Source organism: Microtus pennsylvanicus, chromosome 7, assembly GCF_037038515.1.
Source record: "Microtus pennsylvanicus isolate mMicPen1 chromosome 7, mMicPen1.hap1, whole genome shotgun sequence".
In the NCBI taxonomy this organism is placed as follows: domain Eukaryota; kingdom Metazoa; phylum Chordata; class Mammalia; order Rodentia; family Cricetidae; genus Microtus; species Microtus pennsylvanicus.
Genome location: NC_134585.1, coordinates 19,147,733 through 19,172,399, shown reverse-complemented (window position 1 = coordinate 19,172,399; position 24,667 = coordinate 19,147,733). Strand labels below are relative to the sequence as shown.

Sequence of the window (24,667 nt, the reverse complement as noted above, 5' to 3'; positions counted from 1 at the left end):
TAATATAGATTCTAAAATAATTGAATTAAGAAATTTTACAGTGTGGAACTATTTAGATAGCACAATAGTCTTTTGATTTAATACAATTATTTTATCAATAAAATGGGGAAAACACACTGTCTAACAGTATCACATAATTGCTATTGGGACTGTTCTAGTATTGCCAGCGTAATTAAAAATGCTATCTTAATAATAAACGCTATGCTATTTATTAAAACAATGACAACTTTTCAAATCATAGTTATCAATCTGTTTGTAGTACGAGTCTCTCTGCCACTTCTTAATTTAAAAATATTCTTATGCAAATATCCAAACACAATGGAAATGATCTTCAAAGTAACCACAGAAAAGGATTTACTAAAGCATGGAGAGAAATTCATCAAAATTTGAAATTAGACAATTAACAGTTCTGTAAAAGCTCAACTTAGGATAAGAGGAAAAATGGCAGATCTTTCTCAGAGATATGGCTCTGAAATTCCAGTATGGTACATACTATTCTGCATTACTAAGGACACAAAATAAACAGAGTGTGTTCAAAGACATGAATGATCAGAGCAAAGACTCAGATTCAAACTAGCTTTTCCATTACACTGTATTAATGTTTAATAATATAAAAATATTCTGTAGAGAGTGTAATGATATAAATAAATATGGCTGTTTGATGTTTTAAATAATCTGATATTAACTCCAAATTACTGTGTGTATTTTAAATGGTTGGTTGCATGTAATTCAATATCAAATGTATGGCAACAATTTTTAAAGATAAAGAAAAATAAACATGTACTTGATTTGAAATTGTAGTGCCATATAAAGATGTTCAATTATAAGATAAATATATCTAGGAATAAGATTTCAGCATATTTCAAGATGTTTAGTAGACCACAGAATAGAATAATTAACTGTCGCTTTCAGGGAACAGTATGTTTTGCCAAAGGTCATTCTGGCCAAAATCAAAACAATACCCCCAAATAAATCATAATACAAAACCAGAACTGGAAAAACACGAGGCATAATTTCTATGTATCCTTTGGTTGAGATGTATCTTGTCTTGATTACTGTCTGGTAAATAAAGGTCACCTACTATCCCACTTCTGCTTCTTAGATTCAGCAACACTTTGATCCTAGCTATCCTCAACCAACATAGAAATTAAACATTTACAAATACAGGTCAGAAAATGTGTAACTTATATACATCATAGCTAGTCAAAGACAGTTTCTCCATTTAATACTTGTGACAGTAAATTTAACTCTATTACCAAAAATCTTTTAAAAATAACGTTTCTTCTTAGCTATTTAAAAAAAAAGGGGACAACATTTCCCCTTTAAAGTATGTATCTACATATTTATACTTTTAATGGAATGTACACATTAAGCATTTAGTACTTATAAAAATAAAGTAAACAAAAAGTCCAACTAAGGTTTGGGACCAGCAACTGATATCCAGATGAGGAGCGGTTTTGGCTACCTTTTCACGTGCTGCTACCTCTGGGCAGTGGTTCTCAACCTTCCTAAGGCCTAAACCCTTTAATATTCCTCATATTTTGGTGAGCCCCAACCATGAAATTATTTTCTTTGCTACTTCATTACTGTAATTTTGCTACTGTTATTAAGCATAATGTAAATATCTGATATGCAAGATGGTCTTAGGCGACCCCTACATGGATCCAGGTGGAGAACCACTGCTCTAGGAACATATTGGAGGAACTGAGTCAGTTCAAAGGTCATCCAGCTCTGTGTAGCTGCCTGTTAGTTATTTGGGAAAAGTGGCTACATATTGGTGCCAACAGTGACCCAAGTTGTGTGCTTAATGTAGGATCTACTGTCTGTGTTGGAGGAAGGCCAGTTGTTGGTTCCTGGCTGCTCGGCAGCTCAGACCCAAAATTATAACACAGAAACTATAAAAATACTGCTTGGCCCATTAGCACTAGCTTCTTTTTTTTTTTTTTTTTTCGAGACAGGGTTTCTCTGTAGCTTTTTGGTTCCTGTCCTGGAACTAGCTCTTTTAGACCAGGCTGGCCTCAAACTCACAGAGAAGTACTAGCTTCTTATTGACTAACACTTATATCTTAATTTAGCCCATTTCTAGTAATTTGTGTATTGCCATGTGGTTGTGGCTTACAGGGTAATGTTCCAGCATCTATCTCTGGAGGGGCTACATGGCTTCTCTGGACTCAGATATTCGTTCTTCCAGTATTAAGTTTAGTTTTCCCTGCCTAGCTAAGTTCTGCCCTTCTAGAGGTCCAAAGCACTTTCTTTTTAAGTTTTAAGATCCTTTGTTTTTATTGACATAGTTTATGCCTTTGATAGATTTGTTTAATGTTTTGTTGATGCCTTCGCTTTTAATACCTGTGAAAGAGATACACTCCATTTTCTTTACATTATAATTGTAAATATTTAAAAGTGTGAACACATAAAGGAACTATTTGGTTCCAAGTAATGAAATATATAAATCTATTATCTTGAAGAAGCACTGAAATAAATCCCAAACTTTTAAAGTCTTAAATACTTCATTTTTTTCTGTGTATTACATTTTCATCTTTTACTATTAGTTTTGTACTCTCTACTTCATTTGTATCACCCCAAGTGTCTCATATCTCCATGGGACTTTTTAACAACCGTGCATGCTAAACAAATTCTCTGGAAGAAAACATATCTATTGGATAATGTTCCCATGGAACTTATGTTTCATCATGTGGACAAGTACTAAATGAGAGAAAACTAAGGACACTGAAAATTACCCCTTTTCACGTTTCATTAACACGTTACCCAAGAGCAAGTAGTGTATCATTTTTACTTTCTTTTATTAGATAAATTTACATATTTATCAAAACATAAGCTTTTCAAAAAGATTTATTAATTCTTGCTTGTATGAAAGTATGAGGTGTATGGTGCACAGGTGCCTGTGGGGGCCAGAAGAGGAGATTGCCTTTCCTGGAGCTCAAGCTACAGTTGGTAGTGAGCAGAAGTTCACACGTGCTGGGAACCAGGCTAGGACGTTTGGGAAGAGCCTCAGGTATTCAAACCATGAGGTTTTGGTTGAAGTGAGTCACCACTCCGTTCCTACCCTGTGCCAGGTCATTCTTGACGGCAGCTAGGAGGATACATAAAGCACGTGAGGAGGAGAGAGAATCCTGGCCTCGAGTCTCTCTCCTGAGTGGACTCAACAGTACCACATCCGTAAGATGAGTCCATTGATTGAGATGGCATTGTGACTGGGCTGCTCTCCTAGGGATGGGGTTTACACCGAAAGCTGGGGTAACGCCAACACTCAAATTATCAAGGGAGGAATGGAAGCATAGAGCTGAGTTCAGTGCTGCGTGGGGCATAGGACAGTAAACTAACTCCACGGGTGCTGTATCTGTGACCAATGCAAAGACAGAGCTGGAGAAATAGGAAGTAGTGCCCTTCACGGAATGAGATGGCTATAGGAGGAAAATACAATCCTGCAGCAGGGAATGCTGCCCACCTCAACCTCCGTTCTGCTGTCAAAGGATAGATGAGGAAAAGAAAGTGTGTCTTTTGATCTCTGGTGACTTTTCCAGAAATTTTACCATACCTGGTTTCAGAGGATACTTCTATGTTCTAGTGCTGTATCTGATGATATTCTCTACCTTTCTCTTCAAGAAGTGCTTACAATGATAGATACAAAGCAGATAGTGACAGTGGTCCTTGGGAAATAAGTTGACAATGACTTTCAGGTGGGGGTGGGGGAGCTAGAAACAGCTGAGGCCCTTCATCAATCACTTAATGATGGCAACATTACTGGTGCTATGGAAAATCCCACTGAATTCAACAGCATATAACTGTGGCTAAAGTTTCTCCAGTATTAGGTTGATATTCATTAATCTCAATGAGAATAAGAAGCTGAAATCATTGTTTAGGTTGGGAAATACATAAGTAAAGTATAAAGAGACTGTTCTTCAGTGATGGATACTACAGAGCAAAAGGAAAACCCACCGGATGCTAAAGAGGGGCTCCACACCATAGAAAACTAGAATATAATTATAAGGATCATGCCCTGAGTTTTCAGTAAACAGTAACTCCTGTAAGGCTTTTATTTTAGAAAAAGAAAACATTTAACACTATCTAAACTTTAATCTTATTGATAAGAGGCATTGAAAGTTAATGAGCTTGCAAAGGTCCATCCATGCCCCTTTGTGATAAGCCTGGGATTTGTGGAATAGAAGATTAGTTACTGAGACTGGGTTTTAAACCATTGTTATAAGATGAACTTTATCCCTCCAATATTCTTATGCTGAAGGACTGAAAAGATGGATCAATGGGGAAAGTTTTTGGTGTACAATCATGAGGGTCTGATTTTTAAGTCATAGCATCAGTGTGCAAAATTTCATGTGTGAAAGTTTTTTCTGTAAGCCCAACAATTAGTGGATGGGCAGAGATAGACACATCAATACAGGAGCCTTATGTTAGGTCCCACCAAAAGCACTCCATTTAACCTATTTTTTAAAAGCCACCTTCTCCAATCACAGGATGAAGGATGTAATAAGAAATATCTACAGACAGGCCCTTTCTTGTAGACTTCTATTTTCCCAAAGTGAAACAAAACAAATTTCCATCTTTCAACTCCGCAGTCACTGGCTTTCCATGGAGTTCCAATCAAGGCAGCCGGTGAGTCTGAGTTATTGCCTGGTAACTCATTTGTACCCCACAGAGACCTAATAAAATACTGAAAACACTCTTCCGGTGCCGCTCACCTAGTGAACTAAAATCATAAGAACAAAGTCAAAGTGCAAGAATTAATGGAAAAGTAAATGAATATGAGTCACTATAAAATAAGTTTCAAAAGTCTCCAAAGCCCTGGAGTCAGAAGAAACAGTGTTCCCTGTCGTGTTCTACTGACAGTATACCTGATAATCACACTGTTTTGGCCTGAGGCAGGAAGCAAGGCAAAATTCCTGCTGATAGGATTACTCCTATACCTTTTCATAGAAAATACTAGGGAGAAAAGATATGATTTTGTGTCATATCTCTTTAGTACATATCTGACTTTGGCTCTTGGAACTCAGGATCTCAAACTCTAATGTTAAGTAACTAAATTATTTTATAGGCTTAATATGAGAAATCAATGAAATATTAGAAAGTGTTGACGAGTTTTTGCTATTGTTGCTATAATTAATGTTGCTTTTTTTCAAGAACCCGACATGTAACAGATACCGAAGAGCTAGTGTCTATAATTATTATTAGTATGATTATTAGACAAGGTGCTGAGTGAAGAAAGACAATATGCCTGGGGGTTCTTGTCAACTTTTTGATACAAACCTTTCCGTATCAGGGGAAAGAGAATCTTAATTGAGAAAAAAAGAATCTCCATATTATTGGCCTGCAGTCAAGTCTATAGGGCATTTTCCTAATTAATTAAATAATTAATTCCTCCCTCATATATTACATCTGGATTGCAGCTTCCACTCTTTCCCCTCCTCCCAATTTTTCTACTCCACCTTCCCTATCCCTCAGACACATTCCTCATCCATTTCCCTTCAGAAAAGAGCAGGCTCCCAGGGATCTCAACCAAACACGGCATAACAAGTTACAAAAAGAGTAGGCAATAAGCCGGGCAGTGGTGGCACACGCCTTTAATCACAGCATTCGGAAGGCAGAGGCAGGCGGATCTCTGTGAGTTAGAGACCAGCCTGGTCTACAAGAGCTAGTTCCAGGACGGGCTCCAAAGCTACAGAGAAACCATGTCTTGAAAAAAACAAAAACAAAAAGACTAGGCAATACTCTAAAATCAGGGTTGGGTGAGGCTATCCAGTAGGAGGAAAAGGGTTCCAGAAGCAGGCTAAAACATTGGAGACAGTTCCTGCTTTCATTGATAGGAGCACAAGAACACAAAGCTACACAAACATAACACATAAGCAGAGGACCTAGGTCAGATCCCTACAGGCCACTGATTATCACATCATTCTCTATGAGACCCCACGAGCCCTTGTTAGTTCATTCTGTGGGTTGTGTTATTTTGGTGCCTTGACCCCTCTGGCTCATATTTCTTGATGATTTATTGATGAGGGAATACCAGCCTTACTGTGGACAATGCTACCCCTGAGCAGGCAGTCTTGGATGGTATAAGACAACAAGCTGAGAAAGTCATGGAGAGAAAGCCAGTAAGCAGCACTGTTTTAGCTCCTGATTCCGTGTTCCTGTCATGAGTTGCTATCCTGACTTCACTCAGTGAAAAACTATAAAATGGAATAAACCTTTTCCTTTCCAAGTTGCTTTCGGCCATGGTGTTCATGATAGAATTGGAATCTAACCAAGAAACATGAATATGGAACACGTGTCTAACAAGTACTTTAGAAAATGTTCTCAATTCCTTAGTTTTATAGACGTTCCTTTTGAAACTGGGGGAATTAAAACAATTTTCACAAATATTACTTTTACTATTAGAATCAAGAGCATATCTCATAAATGTCCTATCAAGTGTCATTTTACCAAACTAAGTTGTTGTCTTTATGTACAGTATTACTTTCTTACACTTAGAAAATATATCACCTACAACAATGTTTAACTCATAAATGATATGAAGTATATGATTGCTGAATCAAAATCAGGAGTTAAAATTGATGTTCCTAGAATACATAACTGTGTTTATTGCACTTTGTCAAAGATGCAGCTAACTCATTGGGCAATAGAGGTGCATTTGCATCTCTGAGGAAAATACACTTTAATCACAACAAATGTAGGGTCTAAGTCATTGTGGACTTGGAAGTTCAATACATGAACTGATGACGATGACACAGGGGAAGTTTCTTTTTTTCTTTTAAAGACTTCTAGAAGACCTGGAGACCATCAGGAAAACCATATAGATTAAACTTCTCCCAAATCACGTTTTGGTGATATTTTACCAGTCCTGTGGCTCCTACATAAAAGGTTAGTGGAAGAACAGTTAATAAAATACCCATTTGTCTTCTTTATGCCACCAAGGTGAGATGTCCAGGATGTCAAGGTACGAGTTAATATCAAGATCATCAAGAAAATTTAGCTCAAGGCATCGAAACAGAAAAATCTGTGGATTTCTGATGTTTCTACATTTCTCACTGTGTTGGGATGGCAAAGATCATCCCCTGATCATTCTCTGATGGTAGTAATACTCAGAGAGATGGGATATACTAGTGTGAGGACAAAGAAAACCATGAAAGCAAAGGACTGAAGCACTCAGGGCAGAGTCCTGAGGAAAACACACTCAGACTCCCAAAAAGCTGCTCCCTGGGACTCACTCATCTAATCAGCATACTAAATCCGGGGTACTAGATGTGACTGCAGATATTTGTCAGACAGTCTCAGTAGCTGTTAATTGCCCAGGAGATTTATTGGGTCTGGTATGGTGGCTCTTAGCTTAGATCATATCAAAATTGCATAATATCAGAAGGAAGGCAGTGTACCAGGCAGAATATTCTCAAATAAGAGAAGGGTATATTAGTATACAAAACCCTTCACCATTCATGTCCCCCAAACCTATCCAAGCGATAGTCTTATTAACTGCTTCATACTTTATTTCAGGTCACAAGTAGAAGTGTTCTAGAAAAAATGTTGTCTAATAAAGAGCTTTGGGAGAGAAAGATGAATGTTTCCACACAATGAACCTTTTCAGTAGGCTTTTTTCAAGCACCACAAAAGATTGGGTTTTCTAAATGGTACCCACAGCTGAGATTCAGACTCAGCCTGCGTTCAGTGTCTGCTGGATCAGCAATAGCATCACCAAAGAACCAGGGAAGCAGAAACAACCCACATGAACAAGAAGCTTATGTTCCTACTTTGTTGTGAATAGTGAGGCTCTTGCCTGTGTGATGTGAGCATTAGATCTTCAGCCAGCATCTATGGACTATGTAGCCTCCACTTTTAACTTGTGAGTAAGGGATAATCCCAACACATTACAAATCTTGAAACCAGGCATATTGAGATTCTCTGGGGCGGGCAGTGTAGAGAAAATGGAGCGAATAGAGATGAGTTCGTGGAACTCATGTGATTGGAAGCTGGCCACCTTAGGTGACCACAGTAAGCCATCTGCTATTTAATTAAGGCAATGTAATTAATCACAAATGCCATTCAGTGGTCAAAATAGACAGTGTAGTATTGGAAGCAGCTTATAAATTAAACATGTAGGTGAAGCTGGGACAGACAGAGACAGAGTTGAGTCTCCAGGCACTTCTTTAATCTTTTAATCTGTTGGGATTTACTTGATATCCAAGGATAGAGAGATAAAGCTTTATTCTCCTTACATTTCTAAGCATAACCTAAAAACAAAGTTATTACATATTTGGAGTTTTGCTTTTCTAGTTTTACAACTAAACCGTGCCACTTCTTTGCTTTTAAAAACATCTCAACTTGATAAACAACTAGAATTTAAGATTGATGACTTTGACATCAGTAGATAACAAATTCAAATAATGCTGTCTGATAGTAACCAGTAGTATACATGGCCACTTAGTGATAGAATTTAATTTGTCTTTATTCACACAAACCACTTCCAGTTCATAACAGGTATTTTTGTTCAACATATCAGAAACTGTCAGATAATTCATATGTGCATGTGTGTCCATCTGTCTGTCTGTCCATCTATGCAGGAATAATAGCCCATGGAAGAGCATTTGAAGACCATATACTGACATTAGTACATCTTTTTGTAATTATTTCTCCATCTTATTTATTGAGAAAGTATCTCTCATTGAGCCTAAAGTTCAACATTTTGACTACATTGACTGGCCAATGTCAAAGGATTACTCAGGATCCTCTTGTCTTTGTTCCCCACTGTTGGGGGTCACAGGTATGTGTCACTGGACCCAGCTTTGTTACATGGATTCTAGGAATTCCAATTCAACTCTCCATGTAACTCCTAGCATATAGATATGATTCTTTATATTGAGAGCATTGTAGAGATTAAAAGAAATGTTCTTTTTGAAAATTAGGTCGAGGCTCATTAGAGAAAGTAGTTTCTTTTACTGGTAATATTCGAAAATTCATCACTCGGTTGTATGTAATAGAAGCTAATTTCTCCTTTTAGTTTCAAGGTGATATTGAATTTAATAGACATACCATAATTTGTTTAACAGCTCTACTATTCACTCAAGGTGGAGCACTTCTATTTCCAGATGTGAAACTACAGCTTCTCATTATGTATTGTAAAGCTAAATTTTCCTTTTATTGGTAATAGATCTTTTCTCCCATAATATAGCCCAATTATAATTTTTAACCTTTTGTGAGTTTTATACAGGAATACTCTACTTACATCATTTCTAACCCCCTCCCCTCTAACTTCTCCTATAGCACACTTTTTCTCAAACTCATAATCTCTTCTTTAATTATTGTTGATACATACATACACATGCACTTATCCATATGTGCATATGATTTGGAATATACTTAGAATCTATTTAGAGCTTACTGAATCCATTCAGTTTTTTGTAACCTAAGCAAGATTTATTCCTCTGTCCTCAATAGTCATTAATTGTTTGCAACTCATTTCTAGCTCTGGGTCCTTGTAATATCTTTCTATGCACATTGACAGCGCTAAATAGTGTCATTGTTCTGGTCTTGCCTTGGTGGCTATATTTTTTTTTCAAGACTTCAGCAGTCCAGCTTGTAATACAAGACTTGACTTTTAAATGCTTTTTATTTTTTAAAAGTATTTAAATAATAATCTTTAAGCTTGTTTGGTCTACAAAAGCATTCATTGAGTCAATAGAAGAGATAAAATTCAGTCATGGTTATATTCTTCTTATAAAAATTTTCTTTCTCTGGTGGCTTTTAATCAAAAACCCGACACTATTCTTATGTTATTGAAAAGGCATCAATGTTTGGACAAGGTAGTTAAATTACATGTTGCTCCAAAGGTCCTTCCAAACTGTAGTTTCTATGATTTCTACCTGGTTCTCCTTATTTCAACATCAACATTTGACCATAGTCAATCATTTTTTAGCATGATTGCTGTTTTGTCAGTGTTATGTTTAGTACACACAAGAATTCGTATGCACACATATTACAGCAAAGAAGACACATGTTAAACTAGATTATCATCTCTTTAATTCGTTACATATAAACTGCCTAACCGAGGCTAACCTAGTTTTGCAGCAGTACATTCATATTTGAACTTAGTTCCTGAGTTAAAGCAAGCCAAGATGGATTCATTTGGGCACAGACGGATGTTCAAAGAGAGTTTGGATATTAATACGTTTATTCTGTTGGAAATAATTTTCTGTAGTGTAGAAAGAACGTGAACATAGTCAAACCCCCTTACGTGCAGCTGAGCAATTAATTATGAAAGCCGCTCTGAATTCTTCAAAGTGCAAAGATTTGTGAGGGTCAAGTACAAATGAGCATTCTAAAGAATGGTGAAGCAAAGGGACCTGGGACTGTCTTAAGATAAAGCAGCAAAAAAAGATGCAAATACCCAAAGAAATAAAGGCACAGACAAAAGTTTAATTGGGTTTTGCAGTGGAATCGGAGACAGAATATCTCTCAAAATCTCCCATAGCCTTCTATTTTCTTATTCACTAGTTAGCATGAGGCTTTTCATAGAGAACTTAACTTATCTGCAACCATGCATGTTTTAATTAGAAAAGAACACTAACTAAGAACAAAGAAAAATCACTGCTTTATGCATAAGAATCAAAATATCCTTTCCTTTTGGGGTAGTGGGTTTTTTATAAGACTTTATTTTTGAAATTACAACATAATTGCATTCTTGTCCCCTTTCTCTCTCCCCTTGAATCTCTTCTTCATGAGATGCTCCATGATCGTTCTCAAGTTCATGGCCTCTTGTTTTGATTGTTCTACAGATAAATTACAGAACACTGCAGAATCTCAAAATGCAGAGGACAGGTGATCTTGTGGGCTCTTTTGATGCTTGTTTTACTGTGGGAAGGGGCCCTGTTGGGAGGAGAAGAGATGGTTAGTGGTGAGGAACAGGTTACAGTGGAGCGGTTCTAATAATCAGAATGCATATCATACATGCATGAAAATAGCAAAGAATAGGCGCAATAAATACAAAGAGAGAAAAAATATTTAAATTCAAAGGAAATCTGTTTTCTCAGTATACAGTAGAGTATACTACTCCTCCAAGTTTAATACAGCATGCATTAGGGATGAAGTTCACATTACTGTTTCATTGTTACTTAGAAAAACATTAAGGGGAAAATGTCAGCCTCACTTTTCTTCCATAGGACTCAACAGGCAATCTTGTCCAAACTGTCTTAGAGCTTACGTATTAAATTTGTTCCCTCTCACTGTAGGCTCTGCATAGAATACTTTTCAATTATATTCATGACACTACCTATACATATTTATCTCTTCATGAAACTAGTAAACTTCAGCACGTCCCAAGTTGTTTTGTTGTTTTCATTGCTTGGTTCTTTCTGCAAATATTCTGCACAGTTTCTTGACTGCCAGTTTAAATATATGCTTTACTAATAAGAACATAATCCTATGTTTTGCTCCTGTGAAAATAATCTTCAGTTAACAACAACAACAACAAAACCATGGTGTCCTTCAGTTTTATGTTGCTGTAACAAATACTAGAGATGAATTACCTTCATAAGACAAATACCACAGATAGTTTTAGTTTTCAGTCCACGCTCAATGATCCCGGTTCATTTGTATCTGTAGAGCAGCCGTGTGTCATGGCCAGTGCGAGAGACCCAGCATCCTGCTCTTTCCAATGCAATCAGAAAGCAAAAAGAGGAAGGAACCCATGCCTCATTAACCACAATGGGGAACATCCTTAATAACCGATGTCTAATCCAGTAGACCCCATCTCCCAAAGGTTCCACCATATCCATAACATATGAGTGAATGGTCATAAGGACTTACCATGCCTTTAGTGGACATTTACAAAACTCTCTAAATATACATATGAGGTCCATCAATGGTTCTGGTCACTTGAAATTCACAGGTACCTGTTTTTAGTTTGTTTTTCAACTATTTACTTGGAAAATGCAAGTGATTCTACACTTTATTTTGTGCCTTTCTGGGCCAGCACACATGTGGCATGGATTTTATGCTATGGAGGGCATATGCTAATTAAACTAGTTTTCATGTTATCTATCTATCTATCTATCTATCTATCTATCTATCTATCTATCTATCTATCATCTATCTATCTTACCCTGTAATAGAAGCATAACGGTTTCGATTTAATATATGATAGCACATTCCATCAAATAACCTTCAAAAATAGTTTAGTCATTTAGCACCGTATCACATGTATTTCTATCTATTTTTATGTTTTGTTGTAACCATTTGATATTAAAGCAAATCAAAAGTGTACATTTACCTTCCTGCAAGTATTTAAATTATAATAAATTATTCATTCAAAATGTTCATATTAATATAGATTCTGCTTTGCATTTTCAGTGTCCCTGCTCTTAATCTCACCCTGCACACAAACACACAGAACAGCCATGGGCTTGTGTCTATGCTTGCATGATATGCACACACACAAGAAAAGCATAAAGACGATGCATCATAATTCACACACACAAAAACACATGCTTGAGATTGTGTGAAGAAACTCGTGGGTTAATGGGGACCCCTAAGTTCAGGATTCCTAATTCTGAGCACACAAAATTATGAGGTTGTGCATGTGTACACATACACATCCATGCATAGAAAATGAAAAGAGGCAGATGGATAATGTTCAACATTTAGGAGCACACAGTGATCTTCCAGAGGATCCATGTCAGGTGACTCATAAACACAGCTACCTTAAGCTCTAGGGAAATACCCTCTTCTGACCTCTGTTGCCACTGATACACATATGACCTATGCACAGACAGACAGACAGACAGGCAAGCAGAGAGAGAGAGAGAGAGAGAGAGAGAGAATCTAGAAGAGGCAGATCTCCACATATAAATTGAAAAAAGAAAAGAATTTCTATCATGGAAATTAGATTTTAAAGGTAATGTTACTATAAATAATTGTGTAGATTCATTTTTATTTAATAATATCATTATGTCTTCAACTATAATGACCAATATCATTAAACATGAAACAATGAAAGGGGATACGTTAACATAGCATAACTTTTCCAAACTGAAGGTCTTCATCTTTATACAGAATGCCTCTACAATGATTGGGTTGTATAAATATATTCTGCTCACTCTGCCAGTGGCATAGCATTCTAAATAGTAATTTCAATGCTTAAAATATTTTACAAATATGAAATTTAGAATTAATTTATTTCCAGTTATTATTTATATAAAACAAAATTTAGGTTGTAATTTACAATCAAGTGGACTATTTTTTATTCTTTCATACGTTCATTTGCCAGAGTTTAGGTCTTTATGGTGTTATCATTCATTCTTTCCTTTATTTCTATTTTTGGATAAGGGCACATAGTCTGACTTTCCTTTAGTCTGGATTTAGGGCCAGTACTAATTTGTTGATTAGCACAGGATGATGGCATTAACAAGCGTCTATGGATTTGAGCTCTGGACAGAGGTTCCAAGTGTTCTGTGGCCTAAGGTTTCCCATTGTTCTAGAATAACCAAACCAAGTCACAAGAAGCTATGATTTCTCCTAACATAAATCAATCAATAAATAAATAGATAAGTAGAAACTCATTCAAAACAAACCTGGGCTACTTAGGTTTCTTTTTCAAAAAAGAAAAAGAAAAGGAAAAAAGACATCAGTAATCTAATAATTAATTTAGTAATTGAACAGTTGTTAGTCATTAATCCAGACGGGCTATTAGGGATGTGATTCCGTAATGGCATATGTTAGTGAATATTTCCCATTATTTCCATAATTTTATGCAGTGTTTTTGGATCATATTCACCAAGCTCCTGACTTCTTAGAGTGATCTGCCCTCCCCTTCCCTGCCTCCTTTTCTTCTTGTTCATTCAACATTTTTTGCATTAGAAATTCAAATATTATAGTATTATTTTCTAAGTAACCTGTCCAATTTTTATCAGTCTTTCCTCTGAAGAAATAGAAAAAAAACCAATGGGAGACACGCTTCAGCTAAGTTTTGCTTTGAACTTTTACCATAAGGATTGGTTTTGTTGAGGGGAACTTCGTCCTTTCAAGTGTATTTCAAAATGGTGGCTTTCCTGTCTTCTATAGAGGAAACACCTGGGATTTTCCTTTCAGTACTCACTTTGAGAGCCTTCTCCTGTAAGGAATGTTAGCAAAACCTGGGGAGGGTCAGGGGTGTTTGGTTAAAGCACATACACATTAAGCCTCCAGCAATTCTTCAATTATAGCTGGTGTTCCAATAGTCACTGCCCTCGGTGGCAGGCTGTGCTCCCAAGGTCTTCCAATGCTCTCATTCTCAGCAATTGCCTGTCTCTCATTTTTTAGGATAGCAGTTTCTCTGTGACATCAATTCTCTGTTGCACCTAAGACAATCTGTTTCTTTTCAGACTATTTGTTTTCTTGCTTTACAATAGGCTAGAGCAATGATTTCCATGCTCATGACACATCAGATGGACAGCCAGAAATCCAACTTACTGTCTTTTTAAGACATGATAACAATTTCTTGATAACTTCAAGTTATCCACTTGCTGGGTGGTTAGGAGTTTATGGTTTTAAAGTATTCAACCAAATAGTTACTTTAAAAAAAACATTGGGATATGTTAATTGAAATTCAAACAATGTAGTGCTTGACATTGAAATAGCATTGACACACTGCCATGTACGGCTCTTTAAAGAGCTGGGGACTCATGTCTCATCCCCACATGATTTCATTACAGAAATGGAGTGGGTGATTGACATATGGAAGTCTGTGTATGATTTGCAGAATGCGACACTGAGAAGCTGAGCAAACGTGCCTGCTCAAACACACCGAAAACCTCATGCAAACTATGTAGTGATTGAAGACAAAGAGGTCTGAAGCCATCAATATAAAGCAGGTTCTTTCTCTTGGGGTAGCTCATATTCAAGAGGAAACAAGGGAGAGCAGCCAAGCTTGCTGGTGCAGTAACCAAACACTGTTTTCTGGTCCTTAGGACAAAATGAGTAATGTACAGGTAGTAATCACAGCAAGTGTTCTTAACAGCTAATCCATCTCTCCAATTCTACCTATAAATTTTTGAATGGTATACTTCATGTAAATATTTAGGTCTCGAGTTCTTTGTGCACCTTTAGATGGTGGTAGTGGACTTTATTTTCACAGGGCTGTGAATGCCTGCACCTATTCTGAGTAGAAGATGCTTTAGCGCAGGATAACTGAGGACACTTCATTTTACTAATTTTTGCCAGTTATGGAAAGTGAACAAGATATCATGTGTTCCCTTAGTTTCTGTGACTGAGAGTCAGTATATTTTGTTACTCAGAAACTACAGACCAGCCAAACAACAGCAGTAAAAACCAAGCTTAGTCACTAACCTGTAAGATCCTAAGCTGCCTCTTTTCCTCTTCTCAACCCTTCCTCCCTTCCTCTCCCATATCATAGTTCCTTCAATTTCTCTCCTAATATGCTTCTTTTCATGGTTTCTGCTCTGGGCTTGAATAAAGATAGAGAGGCTATATCTCCCCCCCTCTTTTTTCAACTCTTGTTTGTACCCTTAGAACTAGAAGTTCAGTGATGAAAGTGGTCATGTCTATGTCATCCTAGTAAACCCAGTATGTCCCTCCCACTCTTTTTCAGCCTGCACACTTGCCATATATGACTTTGTGCTTTCAGTCTTAAGGTAAACACAACGCATCATGGCTGTGACTAAAATCCATTATATAAAACTATGAAACTGTTCACCAATAGAAACATTGAGAGAAATCTTATCAAATTATGACACTGGAGAAGTCAGAGCTGGTTGGGCAATTGGAGAAATAAAGCCTAAGGAGGAATTGGAAAATTTGTCATTTACTTATTTTGATTTTAGAATTGTTAATTTGGCAAAACCAAGAATCACCTGGAAGACAGTATTGACTGACTGAAGGATTGTCTAGATTAAGTTGGGCTGTGGGCATGACTATAGGACATGACCTTGTATTGAAGTGGGAAGACCCAACCCTCTGTAGCCAGCCAGCATCATTCCGACTAACTGGGGTCTTTCACTATTGGAGAGAGCAATCAAGCAAGTTGGCTGTCATGCATTCATTTCTTTTTGCTCTTGATTGAGGATGTGATGATTTCCTATTTGAATTCCATCTACCTTGACTTCCATACAGTGTTGGATGTAACCTGGAATTCTGAGCTAAATTTCCCTGATAAGTTGCTTTTCGTTTGGATATTTTATCTTAGCAACAGAAATGAAACTGGGGCATTTATTAGCAGGGACTTTTAATGAGTATAAAATTATTCCGGGAGAAGAGAAATTACATATTTAAATTCATCCTTTCCTTTCATTATAGCTGATACTCAGAGAAACAGCAGGAAGAGACTCAGCCACAGACAATAGAGGATTATCTTAAAATTAAATTTTTCATCTTTTCTCCTCCGGAATAGCTTCATTTTGTAAGATTGTGATCGCTTAATTTGTATAGTTCCCTCTAATAATGCTTGCTTTTATATGAGCACTTCTGTGAAACTTGCCTTTGGACACTGACTTCCTTTGAACACCAGTGAGATGGTATTTGTAATAATTTTCAGTAAAGTCCTGTTCAACAAAGCCAGTGGGCAAAGGGACATTGCTGAATTACTGATTCAGTAGCTCCTGGTGTTGCTAGGTTGCTGCTTCCTCTTAAGCAGAACCCTTCTTGAAGCACAAAAAGGCCCCTTAGTGACATGCTGTCACAAAGAACTGCCTTCTACCCTAACAATACTGGAGAAATGGATTGAGTTGAGGAGAGAGTGCTTTTTCTAGCCTTCTACCTGGCTTGTAATAGGATTTTTATCCATGCAGTAGAATAGGTAAGAGTCAGAAGTAAGAAGTAACAAAGGAGATGAGAAGATCCTAGAATCAATTCCTGAGAATGTTGTTCTGGCAAAGAGTCCAGAATAGAAACCTCTGGCCATCTTTGGACCCCAGCATGCAGGGCTAGGCATGCAGAGGTGGGAACGAGGTTAGGAAGGTAATATGTGCTAAGCCTAATTGCTTGACTCTAAGTTCCCCCAAGAGGCTGCAGCAGTGCCCACACCTGGTGTAAACAAGGGCAGTTTTCTGGGAGGTCAGGTTAGCTGCTCAACACAAGTAATCTATTTCATCTTTGTGCCTTTCCCTTACTCTTCCCTCTCCTCATAAAAGAGTGGACCTTTCAGAAACTTTCATCCCATGGTCAGGTCTTTTGAGGACCAGAAAGTCTTAGAAACAAACCACAAGAAACTAAATCTCTTGGCCTAGATTCCATGTTTTAAGTATCCACCTTTCCATAACCCCCGCTACAACCAGGTTATGTGGACATAGAAATCCAAATTGTCCTATTTAAAGGTTTTGACATGACCATATACATGTCCCAAGGTATGAAGCACAGAAAATATGTAACTTTTGAGGTCAATGATGAAGGAAATTACATGGAACAGCCACAAAGGCTCATGGGATTTCACATTGAATGAGTAAGCTTGGATAGAAAATTACTAATTCAGTACCTCCTGGTGTTTCTTGGGATGCTGTTTCCTCTTAAACAAAACCCTTCTTGACGAACAAAAATATAATATAATATAGAGTAGGGTTCAGAATGTTGTATGGCTATAGCAGCAACTTCCCATAGGGAACTTTCTGCTGCCAAAGGAAATTAAATTCTCCCCTGTACCCTCCATGTGATAGCAAGGTCTAGGTTTTTACAACAGAAACATAAAACATTTGACATTTTACATATCTGCATATTCTTACAAATAGTATGCATGCCTGTTAGCAATTTTTGAAAAAGATTCATTTATGTTTGCGAGTGGTCCCTACACACACACACACACACACACACACTCAGCACAGACGTATGCCTTCTGTCTATGAAGGCCAGAGGAGAGACTCAGATACCCTGGAACTGGAATTACAGAAGACTGTAAACTGTAGTATGGGTGTTGACAATTGAACTTGGGCCCTTTACAACAGCAACAAGTGCCCTTAACTAGTGAGCCATCACTATAGCCTGCTGTTTGCAATAATGAAGAGTGAGCTCTCATCTCCTAATAGTTTGACAATAGGTATTTTGTAATAATTTCTAATTGTAACTGATTCTTTTGGTTTCATAGTACTTTATATGTACTTCCATTAACATGTTTCCATGTTCCACATTAATTGTTGATCTTTGTGGGCTTCTCTTTATGGAGTTAAGGGTTGATTTTATCCTAACTCTCTACCTCCAGAGCTGGGATGGTATCAAATTACAGACAATATTCAAATTTAGACCAATAAAATTTTAGTTTTGCATTCCTAAATTTCTTTGTTTTCTTCACAATCCAGTTCTGTCAGCTTCAGACGTTGTCATCTCATTGTACATAAGCTGATTACTGAATATCTGCTTTGCAGTGATATAGAAATAAATACACTAGTCTGTACTTCTTGGAATCATTCCCAAGATAGAAATACCATAGTTGAGGAAATTTCTTCTGGGCTAAAGGTTTCAATACATGTTGGCTTAAATCTCTAGACTTATGTTGGTCCCGCAGAAGGATACATGGAATTAGTACTCAAATTTTAATAATGCTAATAGTATAATAATCTAAATCTTAGCAGCTTGTACTGTATGTTCTGTGGTATTATTTGTATTGATTATATGAATTAGTTTTCATACATATCCTGCAAGGTTAAAATCTCTATGTCCATCTTAAATTTGTATGTAAATGTATAGAGATTAAACTTACTGACCAAGTCAGTTATTGATAACTTGTCTAGTATCCATATCCAAATGTGTAGTGTGTGTGTGTTCCATAAACCTGTCAACTTATATTTTTAAAAAACACAGCTCTCACTCAAAGGGTTTAAGAAATAAGTGTCACTAAATATAAATGATAATGTCCCAGGAACACAAATTAAGATTAATACTAAATTACATGTTCCAATGTATTGATGAAGTTTCTATAGCAACACAACAAAGAAAGTCATACATCAACACACTTTTCCATTATGCTTGGAAAACAGCCTGCCATAGGTCTCAGATGTTATCTGATGACATCATTAGTGTTAGGATCGATAGAGGCTCCGAGGACTCCATGACATGCGCAGAAGTACTGGTTGACTCAAAGGTAGAGCCCACATGACTTGATCTCTTTCCCAAAGCCTCACCTCTTTGTTTCACTGCACTACAGATTAAACTTTTGTGTCAAGTTTGGAGCAGACACATACAAACCACAGTTAGCGGGTAGCAACTGATAATGTTATCATGGTTCTTATTCCAATACTTTAGTAGTGTATAGAATCTGATGGGATATTACCATATGGAAAGATTGTGTATGCCAAACATGTAATCTGAGAACATCCAAGCTGCCAATCAATGAGTTCTCTGCTTTCCAATGCTGTGCAATCACTGTGTACAAACAACCAAGGACTGCAGACCGACAAGACACTGACAAAGACACGCACATGCAGCACACACTGAACATGCTATATTCACAGTACAATGAAAACGTCACCTAGGCTTTGAAAGAAAAGCATACTCTTTAAAAGTAAGCCAAGGCCTCAGTGAGATCAGACACATCAAAAAAGAAGGAAATAAAATTGTCTTAGGGGCGTAGCTACTGTAGCAGGTTCTCAAGGTATTTTTGTAAACAATTAACTAATAGCAATTACATCCTGATTTCTAGGAACAGACTAGGATGAATTTTTTTAACATTTTAAGACAAAGAAATCCCTGAAAAAATATATCTATTGTCTATTCTAGATTTGGGACTATGGTTCAAGGTAAGGTGAGGGTGTATTTTGTCTTTGTCTTTGACTTTTTTTTTTGCTAGCTCTCTTTCAAAAGAGAATATTCAAAACTGGACATTTATAATGGAATTAAGAAGGAAAATAATTAAAAAACAGGTTTATTAAAGTAAGCACTTTGGGACATGACTCCCCTTCGCTCATTCCCAAAGCTCACCTCAGCCTTTCCTCCTAGGTCACCTCCATTCCTTTCTGCCATATACCCAACTATAGATGCTACTAGGGACTACATAGCCACCACACTGATCTAGTATCCTAACCACCAAAGAACTGAACACCCACCCAACAAAGACAAACCCAGTTATCTGCACCAAGAAACAACTCAAACATCATAAATTCAGATGCCTAGATGCCAACACAAAACAAAACAAAAACCCCACACACATGAACAGCCAAGACAACATGCCTCTACCAGAAACCAGCAACCCTATTATAGTAGGCTCTGGACAAGAACTTCAAAATATCAATTATGACTATGTTCAAGGACTTTAAAAAGTGTATGCATAAATTCTTTAATGAAGTTTGTAGAAAAATCTTTAAGTAAATACATTTATATAGAAAAATGTGTAAAAAATAATCAATCATATTTTACCTCATTTGAACCCATCACAATTATTTAGCAAACAAGGCAGTCATGATAAAAGAAATTGAAAATTTTTCTAGAAATTAGTTCATGGAAATTGCAGAAATTGCTTGACAAAGAGGAAGCAAGAATAAGTCAATGGCTGTAACTTCTAACCCAAGTCTTGTATTTGTGACTTCAAACTTTCTCTCTTCAAACACTAATTGGTTATTAATACTCTAATCCAAATAGGAGCAAGGGATTTTGCTTTGAAGTGAAGAACTTAAAATAGTTACCTAACTATCCTTGATTGATAACATTATGTGCAGCCTATGAAAAGATCTCTGTCGGACATAAATGATTTCTCTTTATACGTGGTGAGTCACCATCAGGAGGCAAGGTTGGGGTCTTTGTTTTATAACTGACAGATGACGCAAAAACAATACTCAAAGTAATGGCAATGCCAGTCCTAAAATAGGATGACTGTGGTGCCCACAATATTTGCATGGGAGAGATGGCAGGGACAGTTTAAGTGCTGTGTATATCCCGGTGTGCTTAATCCTCACTGTAATCCCATTGGAAAAGACTTACTATTATACCCTTTATGCCAACGAGGAAAAATGCAGACCAGAGAGATTAACTCTGTTTCATAAAGAGAAGCAACTACAAAATAGTCAAGAAACCAATGAGACTATGAGCTCTGTAGTTAAGTTCCTCTCGTGCAGTCCCCTTTGAGGCTTATGAACAAACTGAATTTGTTGTACAATTCAGAAACAGCTTCACCTCCACAGGCTAATACTGTGAGTCTAAAAACATGACTTTTTTTTTTTAAATCACAATTACTGTGTTAGTTAGTAAAGAACTGAAAACAGAAAGAGCATGAATTAGGCAGTATTTTTTCCATGCCCTGTTGGATTCCTCATTAGGTGATGCGATGGTTTTTGTGTAGGGCTGCAGGTGGGCGCTAGTCAGTCAGTGAGCAGTTCTGAGCTCTGACTCACTGAGCAGACATAAGAATTCAGGCTAGGAAATAGCATGGTACCAGTTTCAGCTGTGAATGCCAATCAGTCCGGCTGCAGCCTGCAAACACTTGAGGCACCATCCAAAGCCAAGCAAATCAGAGTATTCCATATCTATCCAGACATCGCCAAGACAAGAGGCCATGTAGGCATAGGCAAATGAAAACTCTTTTCCTGTTGGTGACTATTTACCCAAATGAAACAGAGAAAGGAGGACTGCAGGGTGAAGGATGGTAGAAAAGACACGCGACAGGAAATGGAAGGTAGAATCTGAAGTGGGGCAGAGACCACTAAGAAGTCAAAATGTGTGGAAGCGCCATTTGACATTAGAAAACTGTTACTTTGCATTCCAAAATTTTTAAAAAAGTTATAAGATAAATAAATGGACTTCTTTTAGAGGATTGAGGATCTTGGCTAGCCTGGAGTTCTTGCACTCAAGTATTTGTTTCCAGATACACAGCACAAGTGTAAGCCATAGTGCTTCAAATTTAAAAGAAAATAAAAGTTACACTTTTGAATAGAACAGTTTTAAAAATTGAATCCCTATACTATTTCACCATTGTCTGAGGACTTTGGAAAGAGTCGGCCCCAGGCAGAATGAAAGGACTATATCCACACTAAGTTTGGTTTGAGTACAGTTGTTTGGGCATCTTAAATGGCACAGTTCTGAGTCTGGTTGCTATTGATGCTGTGTCTGTGCCCTCTGCTAAGCTGGCATTTTGATGAACTTTGCCATGAGAGCTTCATCAACAGTGTTAAAAGAGGGATTTTGTCTTTATTAAAAGCAAGCCAAGTATGTTAATAAAAGGCTGCTCAGTGTTTTTTCCTTAAAGAACTACATTGACTTTATTTATTTATTTTTGCACACACATCTAATGGAAGAGCACATCCCATGAACCAGCGTCAACTGTGGTATGCCTTTGGAAGCCAATGGTTCAGGGCGTGGTCAGGAGGTCTGGTTGTGTAGCCCCACAGATTGTCCCCGAGTAAGTACTACGTTCCCTGATGTCTCACTTGGTCTGCTAGAAAGTGGTGGCAGGCTATCTTTGGTTTATGTTCCAGAATCTCAAATTGTGCTTCAGCAGCCTGCTTTTATTCTTCAAAGCACAGCTTCACTGATCAGTTCTGCACAGTGGATCACAGGGTCCTCACTGGCTCAGCTGAAGGAAAGATTGGTCGTGATGAGTAGGCAGAAGCAAATTCTACCCTGATGCTCTTGCCAGAAATGAAGAGGTGGCAAACCAAGTCCAGATAACCTGCTTCTTGCAGACAAAAGACTGGCTGTGAGAAGAGAGCCGCTGGTTCGTCCTAGCCACCCAGAACCAAAATAACCACACAGAAACGGAATTAATTAAATCACTGCTAGTCCCATTAGCTCTAACTTCTTATTGACTAACTCTTGCATCTTAATTTAACCCATTTCTTTTTTCTTTTCTTTTCTTTTTTTTATTTTTCGAGACAGGGTTTCTCCATAGTTTTTGGTTCCTGTCCAATTTAACCCATTTCTATTAATCTGTGTATTACCACAAGGTTGTGACCTACCAGCAAAGTTCTAGCATTTCTGTCTCTTGCGATGGATCCATGGTGTCTCGCTGACTCTTGCCCTTCTTTCTCCCAGCATTCAGTTCTGTCTCCCAACCAACCTAAGTTCTGCCCTATTAACAGGCCAAGGCAGTTTCTTTCTTCATTAACCAAAAAAAAAAAAAGCAATACAAAAACAGAAGGACCTCCCACACCAACTGACATGTTGTTATTATTATTATTATCATTATTATTATGTATTACTACTTAAAAGATAAGGTCTCACGTATTGCATGTTGATATTTGGTTCCTCATGTAGTAGAGAATTCCTTGAAATTTTGTTCCTCTGGCCTTTTCCTCTCCAGAGGATTTATCTCATCATCATCATCATTTTATCATCATTATCATAATTCCTTTTTGATCATTATTATGTTAAACTCTTTAACTACCAATGTTACTCTTTTCAGTTGTCAAAGCATTATTATTTACTATCTTATTTGAACATTGGTGCTGAACACCTGAACACCTTGATGTACTTATTACAATTCTGTGAGACAGTATTGCATGCATTTTCTTCCAGCAGAATTTTAAACATGGGTAAAGAAAGACACTTGGCTAAGTTCACAAAATGTAAGCACTATAAGCAAGAATCATGGCTAGACACTTGTGATTTAATATTAGATTCCACTCACTTTTTGATATGGAAGCAATGTAGAGTATGAGGTATAAAACAGTAGATGAGTAAAATAACTTAGATCATTAATTCTATGGGGCATCTTGTTTACTAAGTTCTCGTTTGCCTTCACTACTACTTTCCTCCTAGCTCACACTTCCAACAGACTTCCACTCATGTGGTACACCACGCCTGTGCTGATATCTGCCCTGTGACCTTATATTTATCATCGAGATGATCAGATTTGAATTTAAGGAACTGTAGAACAGAAGCCTAAACTCTTTTTGCTTCTTACAATTGTTCAAAGCTCTCTACATATCTCCTTACTGGGGCCATGCAGTAAAGTTTACTGTCTTTAGCTTTCTGAGAATTCTTTTTATCACCTATCCTTGGAAGGTTTACTGGACTATGTTCCACAGTTAGGTAACCTCATCCCTACCCCCAAACAGACCCCTCCCCTGTCCACCCACGATGTCCATTTTATTTCCCCTTCACAGGGGTCATGTACGACCCCTCCTTGAGCCCTTCATTTTACTTAGTTTCTCTAGTTTGTGAATTACAGCATTGTAATCCTTCACTTTATGAGTAATATACCCACTTATGAATGAGTACATACCATGCTTGTCTTTCTGAGTCTGGGTTGACTCACTCAGGATGATATTTTCTAGTTCTATCCATTTACAGCAAATTTCCCGAGGTGATTATTTTTAATAGCTGGATAATACTCCATTGTGTAAATGTACCACATTTTCTTTATCGATTCTTTGGTTGAAGGATATCTAGGTTTTATTTTTTTTCCAGTTTCTGGTTATTATGAATAAAGCTGCTACAAACATAGCTGAGCAAGTGCCACTGTGGTGTGGTGAGCGTCCTCTGGGTGTATGCCCAGAACTCAAGAAACTATACATCAACAACCTAAATAATCCAATTAAAATGGGTTACAGATCTAAACAGAGAACTCTCAACAGTGGATCTCAAATGCCTGAGAAGTACTTAAAGAAATATTTAACATCCTTAGTCATCAAGGAAATGCAAATCAAAACAACTCTGGGATTACATTTTATACCGGTAATAATGACTAAGATCAAAAACACAAACGACAGCACATGCCGGTGAGGGTATGGAACAAGGTAAACAC

At 37.3% G+C, this 24,667-nt stretch overlaps 1 long non-coding RNA gene across 2 annotated transcripts in view; it reads right to left on the bottom strand.

Moving 5' to 3' along the window:
• Nucleotides 1-8,316: 8,316 nt before the first annotated feature.
• LOC142853661 (uncharacterized) overlaps nucleotides 8,317-24,667 on the bottom strand; it is a 166,508-nt gene continuing 150,157 nt past the window's right edge. For both annotated transcript variants that reach the window (XR_012911233.1, XR_012911232.1), the window contains one exon: nucleotides 8,317-10,884. This is a non-coding gene — a long non-coding RNA (uncharacterized LOC142853661). The remainder of the gene's footprint in view (nucleotides 10,885-24,667) is intronic.